Below are 18,046 nucleotides of genomic sequence, written 5' to 3' on the forward strand. Positions count from 1 at the left end.
CTTCAAGAACACTATTCTTCTCCCTTTTTTCATCAACTTCCTTGGCTAGTTCTACATTTTTCACCATGTTGGTTTCAACTACTAAATCTCCAGTAGCTATAGACATCCACCAACTATTCCCAAATCTTTAACTTGCTCTGATACCACTCTGATGTGACAACCAATCTTGCTCAAAAACCCTAAGCTCTTTAGGATATTCTTAGGTCTTCCACCTAATAAAATATGGATTCTTTCACAACATATGGATCTAAGGATTCTATCAAAGAGATATCACTTCTTCAACTGGTACATATCAACGGGTTAGTATAAGAGTGCTCAAACTTCCACAAACACACAAATAACCCCAATGCTCTTTGGACCCTTCCATTTGGTCAAATGAATACCTAGGCATGACTTAGGTTACTCATCAACATACTACACCCAAAATAAGTGCAAAACCCTATTCTAATTGCAATCCACAGGTCAATTTGTACTCAGTTGCTTGGAAAAAATTTACAAGAATTAGCCCTCCAAACACACAAAAACTGAGATATTTTGAAAAATACCTTAACAATGGCCAAAAAAATCACCTTTCTAGATACCCTTTTTAGAGTACTCTAATATTTTGTAACTCTTAAGCCTCCAACTTGTCTATACATCCCAAGCACAATTTTAGGCTTAATTTGAGGGTTTCAAGGATTTTGGTGTTGTTCATGTTTTACATCTCCTAAAAGTCCTTACAAGGACTCCTCCTATGGACTAGAGTTATCTCTCACCATCTAATTACTCACCATGTTCTTGGCTTGAAAAATCAAACCTTTTAATTCACTCCAAATGCTCTTTTTCAAATTTGTGATCCCTAACCAAACATGGTTTGCTTGCCTAGGGCATCACACTAAAACTGCTTGTCATGCTTCCAATGGGCTCTCCTTTTTTGTAAATAATTTAAAAGGACTCTATTTCTAAATCCCAAGATGTTTCACATTTCATATGGTGGGAAATGGCCCTAAGACTCCATTTTGTGTTGGTTGCCTAGTTCAAAACAGCAACCTACTAACTTACAAGATAATTTATTTGAACACATAAAACTCTCTAAAAGAACACACTAACTAAAAATAGAAATGAAATACAACCTCCACTAACACTTAAAACTTAGAAAACCCTATGTCTAATACATAAAAAGCATGAAAAAATACTCAAAACAAGAAACTGCTGTAATAATGAAAAATGTTGATTACATTCCGTACAATATCATTTTTCCTTCTTTCAACCTCTTGAAAAGGTTGAGTTCGACCTTATATAGGATTGGAATGTAAATTTTCAACTACTTTAAGTTTTTAAAGGGCTCCAACAAATAAGTTTCTCTTTTTGCATAAAAGTTGCAAAAGTTGTCAATGACAACTTTGCAAGAAATGAGCAATTTTTGCAATTTTGTAAATTTTCTACCCAAAATTGCTCTACTTTCTACCAAACTTTCCAAAAGGTCTCAGATAGATCCAAAACACCTAATAAGGACCCTGAAACACTTTATTACCCTATTTGGCCCTCAAAACCCAAAAATGCTCTATGGAGCCAAATGAGCACTTTTTGAGCAATTAGGAGCAATATTGCATTGTAGGACTCTTCAAACCTATTTAACCTCACCTTAGGACCAAGTTGATCCTATTATTACTCTAGTGATCTGGCTAGCATCACTACAAGATAGAAACACCAAAGAATCCCTAGCTTTACCCTTTAGCCTACCTAGGTGCTCCTACACCATAATGGTTACCAAACATCTCGTTACCAAATATTCTTACCGTAGCTATTGCATTTCCTTCTAGTCATGTATGTTCTTGAATTCACATGGACTACAAGATGTCAATATGAATACAATGGTATTTTTTTTTCACAACAACCATGGTAACGATTTCTATATTTAACTTTGGAATTGCAACTAGTGTACTTCTTGACTTGTGACTCTGACTGTGGTAACCACAAGTATTCCTTCTATTTGCATTTGGGCAACTGAAATTCATCCTTTGTTATACCTTGATCAAAAAATTTCCTTAGCTACCATTATTCCAAAATTATTAATTCATACAAATGTTTTCCTAGCCTTGTTGCTTCCTTAATCTTTTTGATAAAGAGCCAAAAATTCCCTATAATTATTTGTTTCTAGAATCACTCATCTACAGTTTAGACATGAATTAGTTCCAAGTTCTTAGAATCTCATGTTGCACAAGCTTGATTATTCAAATTCATCACCCATAACTACTCCCTATCAACACCATTATTTCCATCTTCACCAAGGACCAATTCAAAAATGGTTTTGTTAAGAAGACATCTATCCTTCTCCACTTGAACGTATCTCTTCTTGTGTATTATTGATGGTTTTAAGAAAACTGGAAATTTACGAGGGTGGAAAAAAACTATTATTGCTCAAAAAACTTTGCATGAAAACTACAATAAATACCTCTCAATCCACTACTCCCATGATCTTTCATTACAACTGCACCTCTCTAGTTCAAGTCACTACTATTCACCGCAGCCTCAATAATCTACTTCCTTAGATGTAGTTGAAACTTGGTGTATGGAAAATATTTTTTCAAATAAATGCATGTTCTCCACCAAATATTTATTCACAAATACATATCATAAATCATTATTTCCAAGTACTATATTTGCAGCTGGTGAGTAATTATAAGCTTATAAATAATCAAGAATCACATTAAACATTTTCTCCTAAAATAAATCTCAATAATAATCTTGTGAAATATCCCTAATTATTTATTTTTAATTTTCCAAATTTTCTTGGTTGTAGCTTCCAACTGTGACAACGCAAATAGGCATCTCTAATTCCTCACAACTACACCTTTCAAGAACACCATACCATCAATATTTTCTTTGTGAACACACAAAAACATTCCTTCAATTGGGAAGATGAGAAGCTCCATAGACTATATAGAGGGCATCAAAATTCCTCTTTCAATATAATGGTTTGCAAAGTTACTTTTACAGAATAAAGATTTTAAATTTTATTGAGTGCTTGAAAATTTTCTCCCCACCTTTAAAATAAAAAGTTGAACTATGAAAGTTCTGTCATTCCCAAACAATCTTGAACAAACCATAGATTTTCCTTCCTAGGTCTAGATGTCTAGAAAATTAATATTCTATAATACTAGATAAATATTTCAAGAGTGTAAACACTTCAATTTCTTGACTTCATAGGCTGGCAAGATAAACGGCTCTGATATCATTAAAATATCCCAAATGGATATTTATCCAATTTCTTTCTCAAAATAATATTCACAGCATAAACATATGAAGTTTCAATATAAACCAATAACATAAAATAGTAGATTCTCATAAAATACTTGAAATATGCTATTTCATTATAGATCAGCAATACAATAACCAATATTCAAAAGTCCAATGTTAAACATAGATTTACAGTCAGATTGGAATTACTAAGAAAGAACATGTAAGCACATACGAGATACCTGATGTGATGTCTCCATGGACAATGGGTTTGTGTCCACTATCTATTGAGATGAGGGTTTACATCTTTCTACTAGATGAAAGTTGAAGCTTTCCAAAATAAATCTTGCAAGAGAAATTGAAATCTAAATCATAAAATAAGGCATAATCTAAATGAATTTGTTTCTCTCATTTTAATCCTCAAAGTTGTGACTCTTCAACTCCCATCCTATCCTTTTTTCTTGTTCCTCCTTGTCACCTTTAGCCCACTTTATAATATTAAATTGACCTTTTATATTTTTAATTCATGCTTTCATAGCCAATTTTAATATTATGAGTATGTCATGAAATTTCCTAATGTCCCAAAAAAGGGGACATCATATTGTTTGGACTACTACCATTCCATGTGTCCCCTTGGAGATGTCAATCAACTTAGGATTATCACCTTTGAAAGTGATCTAGGTAGATAATGTCTCTATTTTTAGATCAAATCCTTATCCCTCTATTTTCTCCAATGTTTCAATCCTAGTAGAAAATATTGCATCATCATGTTTCCTCACCTGATCTAATAGGAATGGTTCTTTTAGTGTCAAGCTAGGCACAATGAGGATAACACTCTTGCACACAATCTCCCTAGCATTTTCCTAAGTGTAGCTTATATCATCAAGATGCAACTCATCAATCAGTTGTTGGATTATAGCAGCATGTTGAGATTCATCAACCCCTTCCAACCATTTCTTCTTTCTTTCATCAAAATCTTTTATCCTATATTTTATCTAGAAGTCTTTAGACTCTTGTGTCTGTGTAAAGTTCTCCTGCTCAATGAAACTTTAGGGAATAGCCTCTTTTTTATCTCTAGTATCAATTGGTTCATCATTTTCCATTGTCAATGCATGATAGTCATGTATTTCTTCTTTAAGTACTAGTGCAGGTTGTGGTTCTTTAACTACAGTACCTTCCTTCAAACTTTTTAGAATATGGGAAACCTCCCCTAACCTGTCTTTCTCATCTAAATTATCATAAGTAACTAATGGGGTGTTTCTCTCTTCAAACATAATTGTCTTGGGTTTTGAGTTTGAACTTCCTATTAGCAAATTTTTCTTCTTTTGAGCTAGTAAGGATTGAGTTTTCTCAACTTATTTTCCCTTTTTCTATTTTATGTGTAATGCCCCACTAAGGGATCCAAAAGAACTAACCTAAAGTTTTACTAAGTTTGCCAAACTTATTTTTTATAGATAATATATAACAACAATTATAAAATAGTGGAAGCATTAACATACAATCATACATAAGCAATGCATAGTAGATTACATTCCTTAAGGATCCCAAGACATTGAATCACATTTAAATTTAAATAATACTAAATCCAATATATAACACATCCACATTAAAGATTAACTACAAGTTCAAATCTATTTAAATAATATACATTTGTTCTGAATGCCACTTGGTGATAATTAGAATGCACAATCATCCACTATACATGTCATAGGGTATGAAAGGCTGAAAGAATATACATCATAAAAATAGATTGCATCATCCCTTAAGGATCCATGAAACAAAATACAATATAATAAGTAAAATCATCTATCATATAAATATAACCATCCATCATAATACACAAAGATAGAATAAAAGGAAGTGTAGAACAAGGAACTTCGGCCATGGCATCTATGGACGGATCTCAATGGTAAAAGTAAAAGCACTACCACCCAACCTCGTGGTAACCCAAAAAGGCCCACTCCCACCATGCTAAGGAGATAGTCTCAAGTCCCAAATAGGATAACAATCCCAAAAATCATAAGTAATATCTAGGTCAAGGAAACCCTAAAATCAATCTAACTCAAAGGTTCCAAGATAAAATGACATTTAAACCCAAAGGCAAACAAAGAAACGTAGGGAATCTCAAATCCTAGTGGACAAGTTGTTAGATTGTGGTGATTGATTAGGAAAGTACTGTACATACTTCATAATTAGTGGGGTTCAGGGCATCGCCCCAAAAAAAAAAGAAATTGGTACTATTCGCCATTCATAGAAATTTTTTTGGTACTATTCGCCATTTGTAGATTTGCCACTAAAGTTATGGCTAATTATGGCCAACATGTTATAACCCTAAAGTGGTTTAATACTTGCATAAAAGGGTTTAGGGTTGGGTATTTTTTATTTTTATGTTGTGATGTGAAATTGGTTCTTGTGGCGGTATTGAGTTGTAAGGGATTACGGATTGTAATCAGGTTGTAATCACTAGATTGTAATAAGATCGGACTTGTTGTTTGGTGGACGTAGCCCAGGAATTGGGTGAACCACATTAAATCTTGGTGCCTTGTGTTCATTTCTGTGTGATCTATTATTTTCTGTTATTGGTTATATTTGCATGTAGTTTTTATTTCTGTCTGTGGTTTATCCTAACTCAAGTGTCATCACACGAGCCAAGTCTAGGGTTACTTGGCTAGTCTTTTAATCCTTCGGCCCTCTAGTGACTCTATGTGACACTAGTATCCTTTTGTACTGAAAAGGCATACTAATGATGCATGGTTGAAACCAAGCATCCTCTCTACTCCCATCCTAGTCTATACTAGCACTTGAGGCATGGGCAAGGAAAGACAAAGACTCTTATTAGGTTCATTTTACTCTCATTTAATGTAGTGTTTTCACTTATTAACTACCTATGATGGGTTACCTGTCAACCTCTTTAGGGCCTCGGCCTCCATTTCAAGCCACTTACCAACTTAACATACAAATAACCTACCCTAAGCTCCACAAAGCAAAAAGATCTCAAAAGACCAAAAAAACATACTTTAGTTCTCTAAACAAGCAACTGACAAGTATTGAAATCACTTGGTCAAAATACAAGCATCACTAATACAATCATCCTAAAATGACTGATCCAAGAAGGTACACATAAATCAAAACATAACATCATATGTAATCACCAAAATAATACTTCCTAGCCTCTAGTAAACATCCTCGGATTGGTCAACACTTTAATCAACCCTGACCCAAAACATAAGACAACATACATTTAACAGTGTAGTTTCATAGTTTTGTTTGATTTTGAACACACATAGTTTGAGTTAATAGTAAGGTTTAAGTTTTCATTTCAATGTAAGTTTTTGAGCAAATAAGATTTATATTTTACCCTTACAACTTAACTCATTTCTTGTTTTAGAAGAAATTGCACAACTACCCTTAACTTATGAAATTACAAGGATCACAATTAAATATCATAAGATGACTTTAAAAATAATTATCTATTTAAATTATTAAAATAATAATTATTGATCATTAAATAAAATTACTACAATTTTATTAATAATCAAAATCATTAAATAATAATATCCATAAATAAACTTAAGCATTATTAAATTATATTTATTATTAATTAAAAACTTAATTAAACTAAATTAAATTAATAATTATTTAAAACAAAACTATATGAATAAATTATTAATATTAATAGGCAAGAGCCTACAACACATCAATAAATTGCAAACCTCTCATTTGGGAGGTCTTGGGTTCAAATCTACTCTAAATTAACACATAAAATAATTAATCTTAACAATAAAAATAAAACAAATAATAAATAGTTTAGGCTTCGGCCGATTAGCTATCAATATATATATATCATTAATTAATTAATTAATAACAAAACTTATTAATAAAATAATTAATTAATAATAATTAAGTTTTATAAAAATTAAAATTAATAAAATAATTTTTTTTAAATATAGTAATCGCATTTATGGCCTGTCGGCTTGCCTGTACTATGTGGCTGCAAATGTTATTACTACCACTGGCAGCAGTACAAGTACTGCTATTGTGTGCAGCAGTAAAGTCTGTCACGCGCAACCTTTATGGTGGTCAACAGAAGTGGGGGTGTGGGATTTGGTGGCCCTGCCCCCGCCCTTATTCAGTTATATATTTTTTTAATTTCTTTTTTTTAATATATTTCAAATGAAATTATGCAAAGGTAAAACAAATCTTCCCCCCGACTAAAACATTTTCTTTTCTTTAAAAAAATAAAAATTAATAAAATATACAAATTTAATCTGGTAGAGGAAACCCATCAAACCAATCGAGTTTAAATTCTACAAATTTTAATTTCTTTTCAAAACTATTTCTAATTAAAATACCAACTACTCAATTTATAGAACGAGGGTTTTCTGATCTTTCAATCCTCATATATAGATAGAATTCGATATGAATATCAATAAAATTCACAACAAAAGATTCATCTTAAAAGAAACTCTGATTACATTTTTAACAAACATGGTGTAGATAGGAATTTCGAAGAACATAATTCATTCTATGAATAAAACACAAGATTCTACCTAAATCTGATGCTAATATGCAACTGCATGAAGAATGTGAGAAAATCTTCTTTCCTCTAAAACCCTTCATATTGAAAATCCTTCCTCCAAAAATCCTAGTCCCTGCAAAATGAACTCCTGCTCTCTGATAATAAGTTCTCCCCTAAACTTGGGGCACAAATTGTACAATCATGTGGGGGAATTTGTTGATCATAATCTTTTTAATATTTTATTACTTCTTGAAAATTCATGCACACTTTTAGCAATTTAAAATATCTCTATTAAATTAATTCTCTTTCTCTTTAATTAATTTTCGAAGCATTTTTTTGATAAAAACATTTATTAACTTAAGTAATAATAATATTTAGCATTTTTTTAAAATGATCTCCTAAATATATTATTAATAAATTAAATAAATATTATTACGCTCTAAGATTAGAACTATAAATTTCTCTTTAAATTTAATTTTTTTATTTAATTAGTTTCTCAATTAAATAAATATAATTAAATATTGAAATTATCTTTATAATTTTACATTAAATTAAATCATTAAATATTCTTTTAATTTGACTTATTTAACAAAAAAATCACCATAGACCTACTAGACAAAATATGAAAACCCATCATAAAATACAACATAGAAGACCAAACTCAAGGGTTATAATCAAGAATTCACATCATATGATGAATTTGGAATGGTAATCATCTCATATATTTGTCCTAAATTCTAAGAAAATTGGTTTTAAGGTTAGGAATTGGACACAAGAATGTATCTCCCCTCTCTTACCATTGAGATATTACGATAGGGTATACTCATCCTGGCAATTCAAGGAAGTCGATACCTAGTACCTACAATCTACATAAAATCCATGCATGTACAAACACATATATTCTTAACTAAATAGGATATGACAAGAACTGGTGCATCATGTAGATCCTGACTAGTAGGTGACTACGACTCCCTTCCTTAACCACATCAGAAATGTCAAACATAAAGAAAACATACATGTACACCATACACATGCAAGTATGGGGTAAGTACCATAGAAAACATGTATAAATAATCCATCTAACTAACATCATTAAATAACTAGAATCACTATAAATAATCATAATCAAAGTATAATCATGCATACATGAAATAACTAGTACCAAATTAGTCTCATCATATAATCAACTGTGTATGAAAATAATATCCAATAATCTGGAAAACAGTGTCACTAATCATCAAGCATAAACATAAACTGGCCTAAAAGAGTTTGGCAATAATAACTAAAAGTAAACTAAGGGTAGGCACTACATTATGTACTCTTGATGTGGCTCATCAAATTTTTGAAAGCATCTATCAACCCAGATGGCCTCTAATTCAATTTTATCATAAAAGTTGGGAAGTCCTGCACTTAACCTTTGCTTCTCAATGTTTAGAAAAATACCTCACTTCTTCATCCTCTACATAATATTAGGAATATGATCACAATTCCTTATGATGTCCTCAAAATTAAATTGGTAATCAAATCTTGTACCAAAAGACTTAATATGTCCCTTAGGATCATATTTTCTTGCATTATGCATAATGTACTCTTGCACCTCCTTTATATTTGAGTACCCTATTATGAAGTCATCAAATTTTATAAAATGGGGCATGTGATTCTATTGAAAGTGGAATTTGTGCCAAGTTCTATTTTGTCCAAATAGACTCTTTAGGGCTTGTATTAACCTTCCAAAGGTTAAAGCTTCTAGGTCCTTCCCAACACTATAAACCAAGAATGAGTTTCTTCCCTCCTAGGTTTAGGAAAACTCAATCCCTTATGGACTCTTCAAACCCCTTAGGTTTTCTCCAAGAAACCTTCTTACTCTAGGAACCCTTACTTCCACTACTATAGGATATTTGATAAACTAGGTATCCAATACCTCCATTGATCTCCTATCATAGTGTTGCTTCAACCTCTACAATGAGTTCCAACCATTCTCTAGTCTTTGGCCTCTGAATTGGTGAAATAAGCAATTAGGCCTAGTAGAATTAGGTCTCCTTAACTAGGTTTTTAACCCTCTCTTGAAAATAATTTGAAAAATCCCCAAATTTTTTTACATATTTAAACTCCCACTTGGATGGGTCACATAATATCAAATTTTCTCAGGTGGGTTTTTCCTTTAAAAGCCCAAACCTCAAAACCCTCAAGTAAACTAGGGTTTGTTAAGTTTTAGGAAAAATGCACTTAGTCTAATAATGAAAAATTGAATTGGTGACTTCAAACTAATACATCACCTTCAACTACACCCCTTCTGGTCTTTTAAGAAGCATTGTCTTGTATCTATGCTCACAAGGTCTTCAAATTGCATAAAAACCCTCTTCCAATGGCTCAACACTCAATCAACCAATTTCTCAATTGTAGGGCACCCAAGCATGGAAAATTGAAATTGTAGAGTTAGGAACATGTCTAATATACATTTCTTTATCATCCCAATGAGCCATGAGTTTTTTAGGTCATGGTTTGACATGATCAATTCTTTAATGCTTCAAAACACTAAATACAAAGAAGAAACCAAAATCACTCTAAGTATATACAAACTGTGTTGGAAATTTGTTTAGCACTCCCCTCAGGATTCATGACAAGGGCCTAATTTCCTCCTGTGTACTATAAGTTGAGTGGTTGTATTGGGCATTGACAGGTTAGTCTTTTGGTGCAACAACAACCCCACTCTAATAAGTGGTATTAGAGCTTGGTCATAGGTTCGAATCCTCAGACCCTCAGGTAACGCTCAGGGGGAAATTGTTGGAAATTTGTTCAGTTCTGCCCTTAGAATTGTTAACAAGGGCTTAACTGCCTCTTGTGTACTATAAGTTGAGTGATTGTATCGAGCATTGACAGATTGATCTTTTGGTGTAATGGAAACCCCACTCTAACAAATTGATCTAGTATTGCTAGGAACAATCAAGTAAACATATACAAATCTCTTAGAAAGTTAATCTACTCCATGTCACTTAGTTTTACTCAAATTACTAATTGTGATTGTATAGAAAAACAATGTTTCTCAACATGAAAAGTGCTAAATCTTGCCCAAAATGATTGAACCCCATTCAATTGGTTGATTACATGTTTTATAGGTCCTCTTGGATCAATTGGAACTCCATAACTGATTTTACTCTCATCTTGCAAAGTTGATTTTCTTGCATTTTATGCAACTTTTACATCCTTGGATGGGTGAGTCTTTATCAAAAATGGTATTCCAAGTCCATGGTCAACCCTTTGACCTAGTGTTGACCAATGTTGACCTTCCTAGTTAACTAGCCCTACAAGGAAAAATAACCTATTTGGACAATCTCCTAATGTTTCAACCTTATTCTAGTGTCTCCTTAGGCTCACCTTGGCTAGGTTTTTTGCCTCAAATGGACTTATTAGAAAAAATCATGATCCTATCCTTATTTTCCTACTTTCTCATTAGGTTCTCCTGCACCAGATTCCCTTTCTCCTAAGCTATGCAATACCCTTTTCTATCCACATCAATTTCTAGATAAATTCAAGAAACCCTACCCTCTTAGACACACATTGGGGTAGCCTATGTGGTTGTTTCCTACATCCATAAAGCCTAATCAGTGTGAAATTAGGCTTGCATATCTAGTCCTTAAAGTTGAACTTATACTTCCCATTAGGCAGATACTCCTTTGGCCTCAACATGACCTTGATTTGTTTGGGTATCTTGGTGGTTGAACCTCCAAGTAGTCTACTAATTGAAACACAAAACACATCTATGAATATCTTGAAATATCCATCTCTACCATGTGAGTCCCAGGCCTTTCACCATATTTTAATGGGTAATGGATTGCCTTGTTCACTAGTGATAGTGAGTTTTAGAGAATTCCTAATCTGGTGAACATTTTGGAATAGCATGAGATGGCACAAGAGAGTAATTTTTGAATGACTTGGTACTTTTCCACCTGGCTAACTGTGTATGAAGGGTTTTCTCAATTTCACTAGAAAAATTAAACTCTAGATATAAATGAGGGTTCTAAATTCTCATGGACATTATTTACATGTAATCAAAGTGAATTTTCTCTTTAGAATCTTCTCCAAATAGTTGAGCCTACCCATAATAAGTATTTTTGAAGAAACCCATAAACCTATCAATAGAATGGGGATTCATATTTTTAACTGACATCAATTTGTTATTTTGACCTCTATTCATGAAGTGTGCAATTTCCATGAGCCTGAATTTCATTTTTCTTTTGTGATCATCTCTAAACTAATTCCTATCTATTTTAGTTAGGGATTGGATCCTTAATCCAAAACATTACTCAATGAAGACCTAGTTATAACTAGAAAAGATATTGCATCTGGCTTCTTGATTGTTCATGTAGTTGGTTCATAACACTTAGCTAAAATGTTGATGAGTTCAATGTCCAGATATACATTCTAAACAATAATTTTGCCTAGGTCAAGTTTCCAAGATTTATTCCTTGGTTCCTTTTCATCCTTGTTTGCATAAAAGTATTAGAATAAGGACTTGCCATAAATTAGCAAATTTGCATCCTTACACCCACTAAATTCATTAAAAAAATATAGACATAGTACCCATAGCTGAGGATTCAAGAAATAAATCTAAAGGTATCTTGTGGATGATTTTCTCTATCTTTTCACATCTATCTTTCTTAACAACTACTTCCTTCTTTAGTAACCTCTTTCTTAGGTGTCATTTGAATATGAGTTGAAATTCAAAGAGATCATTCAACTTAAAACTTTTCAAAGTTGTTAATGTAGCCTCGCAACTCACTCACTCATTCTCCAAATCTTTCTACTACTTGAGGTGGTACTTCACAAAGAATGGTTTCTTTCCTTAAATAACTTATTATATGTATTCATATATTGATTCTCATTTACAACTTCAAACATTTTTCACAAGTTCCCACTTCTCTATCTTGCTCATCTATTAGTTCAAATATTCTTCCATTAATTTATTGTACTTTGAGGTACATAAAATGACTTATTTTACCTTTTGAAATGTTCATTAATCATTTTTTCACATCTTCTCTATGTGGTTCATCTTCCCCTTTTGAAATGGTGAAAACTACTACTGTGCACTCCACTCTCAAAGGTATTTTTGAAATAGAAAAAATTGCTATCTTGTCATCGCCTTATGTTAGTATGTGCAATCTTGTGAAAAATCGCTACTTCACAAATTTTTCATACTTAGTTTTTTGAAATAGAGAAAAAATGCTACTTTGCAAGGTGCCTTCCTTGTGTTATCTGAAATGGTGAAATTTCTCTATTTCATAGGTACTCCTAATTTCTTTCTTTGAAATGGAAAAAATAAATGTACTAAGTTATTATTCAAGGAGAAATTAAAAATTTATGTTGTGGTTTGGCATGGAAAATTTCAAGGTCTACTAGATAGATCACTCTTTGTCAAATTACCTTTTTTTGGAGACACGATCCTTAAGGGGGAATCCTTAATGGGTTGGATGGTACACCATACAAACCCCTTTAGACTTTCAATGTCATTTTTTGCAACATCCTTTTTGTGTGATTCATAATAAGACAATCATTCTCACTAGGCCTAGGTAATCACACCCTATCATTTCTCTCTCTTTGTTTTATGATGCCTCTCTAATCATAGTTTTAGATGTAATGAGAACTAAAGTCACTTGGGGCTTGAGATTTCCTTGTCTCCTTGGATCTGATAAGATTGTCTCTTGTATTTGATCTAAAAACTTGTACTCCTATTAAATTAAGGGCTAATTGTACCATCCTAAAAGTAGAACCCATTAATTTAGATGCTCAAGTACTCATTAGGCTCCATTTTAGTGATCTCCTAAAAGATGGATGGATTTATGCTTTATTTTTGGTATTTCCCGTCACTTTCTTCCTTGGAACATTTACATTCCTAAGATCCTTGATATGTTACGTAGATCTTCTTGGGTGTTGGTTCCATAATTTGACCTAACTTGGTATAGGTTGAGGTCAACCTATACCTAAGGTTGTTAACTTATAGGCTTTCATGGCCCATTTTATGGGTTTTCACCTTTTTCTACCCAATGCAGCCAACCCTCTCAATTTTGAAGCTCAAAATTTATATAAAGGGATGCCTTCTTCCTTCATTTAATTATCCATAAGCAATCAATCAATCTACCAGCAATAAATCTAATCAATCAATTAAGTACAAGCAAGAAATCTACTCAGTCCATCAAATGTGAAAGCTAACTACAAATTTTTCAATAAATTAAGTTCACAATGTATTCAAAGAGTTCAAGAAAGAATTCATTGAAGGAATATATCTAATCAATAATGTATTTCCTTCCATTAGTCTAGCTTCTTTATTTATAGGAGATAAAGGAGTTGGTTATGAAGGGAGGATATTTGTATACATTATATTCATCCTTATTTAGTCATATCAAGAATACTTACATCAATGGTCTATGATTTCTCAATTGTGGATCCATTACATTTTTGAAGACATCCTAAATTATACATAGATACATACAAGAATTCATAAATATTTGTGCATAGTGAATATAAATCCGTCCATGAAGGTTTGAAAAGTAAGGGGAATACTAATATGTATCTTGCTTTACATGTTTTATTTATTTGATTTTGAGGTTAATTCTTAAATGTGGTCTTGACTAAGGAAATCCCTTTCTCCCTAACGATTCCATTTTTCTTTTATTTAAGAAAAGACTTGTAGACTTCTGGACATTCAAGATTGGATTTGGTAGATTTGAAGCTACAATTATTATCACATATCTAATGTTTTCAATTTTGAGTATGTTAAGATCAACCTATACCCCATAATTTGACCTATACCATGGAATTCAACCTCTATGTGAGACCAGTAGATTTTATCATTTGGTAATTGTACACTAAGTTTGTGCACTTCTCCAAACACTTCTATCCAAGGTATCCCATAGATTGGAATACTTGAATGGTGGCTTAGAGCTCACTATCCATGGAGTACAAAGGTGTGTGTTTGTGAATATGAGGAGCTCTCATCTGAGCCTTAGAGACACAACCATTGCTAGTAAACCACGCAATGGTAGATTATTAGACAAGAGAAAGAGTGCAAATTTCCAAGAGGATTCTCAAACATGTAATGCAAGAAATGAGTTAAGCTAGTATGAAATACACAATGCAATGTTCCTAACAATATGATAATGCTACCAAGTCATACTAATTAAACTAGGTGATCTAAGATATTGCAAAAGGGAGTTGAACTATTCTAAATGAATCTAAGATAAGATGAAGGATGCAAGAATGATACAAGAAGAATAAAATTTCTCCACAAAAGCTCCAAGGAATCTGTCAATAAACCTATAGCATAAATTTGGATCAAAACGTAATCCTTAGAGAGGGAGAGAACTATCTCTTTTAAAGGTAGATCAATGATTATGATCAAGATCAAGAAATGGATGATCAAGGGTGGAGATTGACTTTTGGCATGATCCATGTGTAAGAGCAAGTCAACCAATGAGAGAGTTGTCTTTTCATGTGAGACAAAGTCTTTTCTTTTAATATGTAAATAGGAAAAAGACTTTATATGTGCACATTGAGTGGGTTATGAGAATGGGGTCTTTTATTTAATTAAAAGGGGGGCATGTTCTTTTAATCGACTTAGGATATTATAATTAAACTATAGGTTAAGATCAAATAAATTGGATTTTAGCAATTTGGCCTAGGGGAATAATTAATTAATTTAGCCAAAATTATGAGAAGGGGGCTAATAGTCTAGATGACCATTTTTAGGTGATTGCATTTGCCACTCTTTGACTAATGTGTGATTGATCTAGAAACACATTACACCAAAGAATATAGAAGCCAAGTAGGTAGAAATAGATAGATACATCAAATTTTGAAGACAAAACTACAGAATGAGATAGCTAGTCTTGAATGTACAACCTAATAGTGATAGTACTGAACACTAGAAAAAATATGATATCAAGACTCAAGAAGATTAGTAACACCAAGAAAAGTAGATAGATTAAGAGAAAATGAGATGATCAAGCATATGCTCCTGAGAAATAGATAGTTGTAGCAAGAAATTATAGAGTATTTCTACCCCCTCAAGATAGAAATCGAAATAAAGTCAAGGGAATGCAAAACTGAGCAAGATATGATCAAATTGAGATAGAAAATGTATGTGATGATACATATGTGATTAAAACCAAAGAATGACCATAAGCAAGTAACAGAATGCCCTAGATTGACTAGAGTTGACCAAGAAGGATAAAGCATGAAAATTTAGGTCAAATCAAGTAGAAAGATGATTTAGAAGTGAAGGATATGAATTGAAGTAGGTACAAAGTGTAGAAGTGATGAAGACATGAAGAAATGAAGATTTAAGGATTAGATCTCAAAAGGTCAGCTAACTACATAGAAGAAGAAAAAATTTTAAGATGTGATTTTGACCATCAAGATGAACTCGACTTTTGATTTTGATCTCAAAAATACATCTAGGAGATTGAAACCAAGTTATAATAGGGTCAAAATGTTATATAGATGTAATGATAAGTATAGAAGAAGCAAAAGAGTGGATGTGAACAACAAGAGATGAAAGACATGATCAAGAAGAAGAGTGAGAAGAGATAAACATAGTTAGCTGGCGTGTCCATTTTAAAATGAATAGAGCATTCTCCCCATATGAAAAATACAAGACTAAGCTAGAATGAGCCTATTATGCAATTTAGCATGCAAAATTGTTTGCTTGCAAGGGATGTAAAACATTTAGAATCTTATTTGCTCATTGAGTATTATTAGGGACATCAGAAGATCATACAATCATCACTAGTATAGCTATGAAGATATGAATATGATCCATGTTGGATAGAAATGTCAGAATCTAACCTAAGCATTAAAGACATGTAAGTCAAGATGCTAATGTAGCTAAATTCCCTAGGTTTAGTATAGCAAGATTACACTTGTATTAAGTCATATGCATCAAGATAACCCCTGAGTGTGGTCTTGCAAAAATAGACAAGTATGATGCATTGTAGGTCAAAAGAGTCAAGTAGGACAAGCATAAATACTCACAATACCTTAAACTAACAGCACACCCACAAGCAAAAAAAAAAGTAAAACATGCCTCATGCCCCCGTTCTTCTAGTCCATGACATCCTCTAGAGACTATTAGGGAAGTAACCCTCAACAAATAAATTGTCATAAACAACACACAAAGAAAATAAAAGTCATCATTTCTCAGCAAGTTTAATGTTTAAGTGTGTGTGTGTGTGTGTGTGTGTGTGTATGTCACATGGCCATTTCCTTAGTACTTTTATCTAATAATGAGAAATATCATAGCATCCTAGATTGTAGGTAAAGTATCCAAGAAGTGTTGAGAAACACTCAATGTCGAGAAGGAAAGTGTTGAGAAATACTATTTTGAATGAGTTGCCAAAGAAACATTGATGCACAAGAAGATCTTGATAGGCTAAACAAATGTACCCTCTAGATGACGACAAAGAGAAAATTCCAAGCTAGGAAATGTAATTGTGAAATGAATGAGCATGTAGTGAGGCTAATAGACATAGGTGTAAGGGTCTCAAGTAGTGTCTATTTCCAGGTTTTCACCACATGGCAGATTTTTTCAGGATTTTTTTCAATTTTGTTTGTATTTTTCAATTTTTTGGTGAAACATAAAGTGCCTATTGCTAGGTTTTCATAAAGATGATTATTTTTTAAGATATTTTATATTTTTTAGGATTTTTTTAGGATCATAATATGTAAATAAAGATGAGACCAAAGAACCTTAGGTATAGAACTTTTTCCAGATGTAGAATATTGATAGGCTTAGCAAGTTGTTCCCCTTTAGGAGTATAGAGTTGATATGCACTAGATATGAATGTTGTTGTGACAATGTATGGACCCAAATAGTTAGGATCAAATTTCCCTTTCTTTTCCATGTTTTGTTGATTCCTAGGATTCTCTCAAAGAATAAGTTCACCCACTTGGAACTCACAAGGATGGAACCTTTTGTTGTAGCTAGTAGACATCATTTTCTAATAAGCCCTCATGTGATCAAAAGTGGCCTTGTCACGCTCATCGAGGGTTTCTAGCTTGCATGTCATCATAGCTCTATGGTCTTCATTAGCCATGTAGGGAGACTTGTAGTGAGGGAATATTGACTTCTAAGGGTAGGATAACCTCAAAACCATAGACTAGTGAAAAGGGTGTAGCTCTTGTAGGAGTGCATATAGTGGTCCTGTAAACCCATTGTCTCAGATTAATCTTTAGGTACTAATAACTACCTAATTTTTGGATAGTTCGATGCAAGATTTTGAGAAGTGTCTTATTAGAGGCCTTAGCTTGGTTGTG

This window comes from Cupressus sempervirens, chromosome 10, assembly GCF_028749045.1.
Source record: "Cupressus sempervirens isolate cs-2001-9-10 chromosome 10, ASM2874904v1, whole genome shotgun sequence".
Classification (NCBI taxonomy): domain Eukaryota; kingdom Viridiplantae; phylum Streptophyta; class Pinopsida; order Cupressales; family Cupressaceae; genus Cupressus; species Cupressus sempervirens.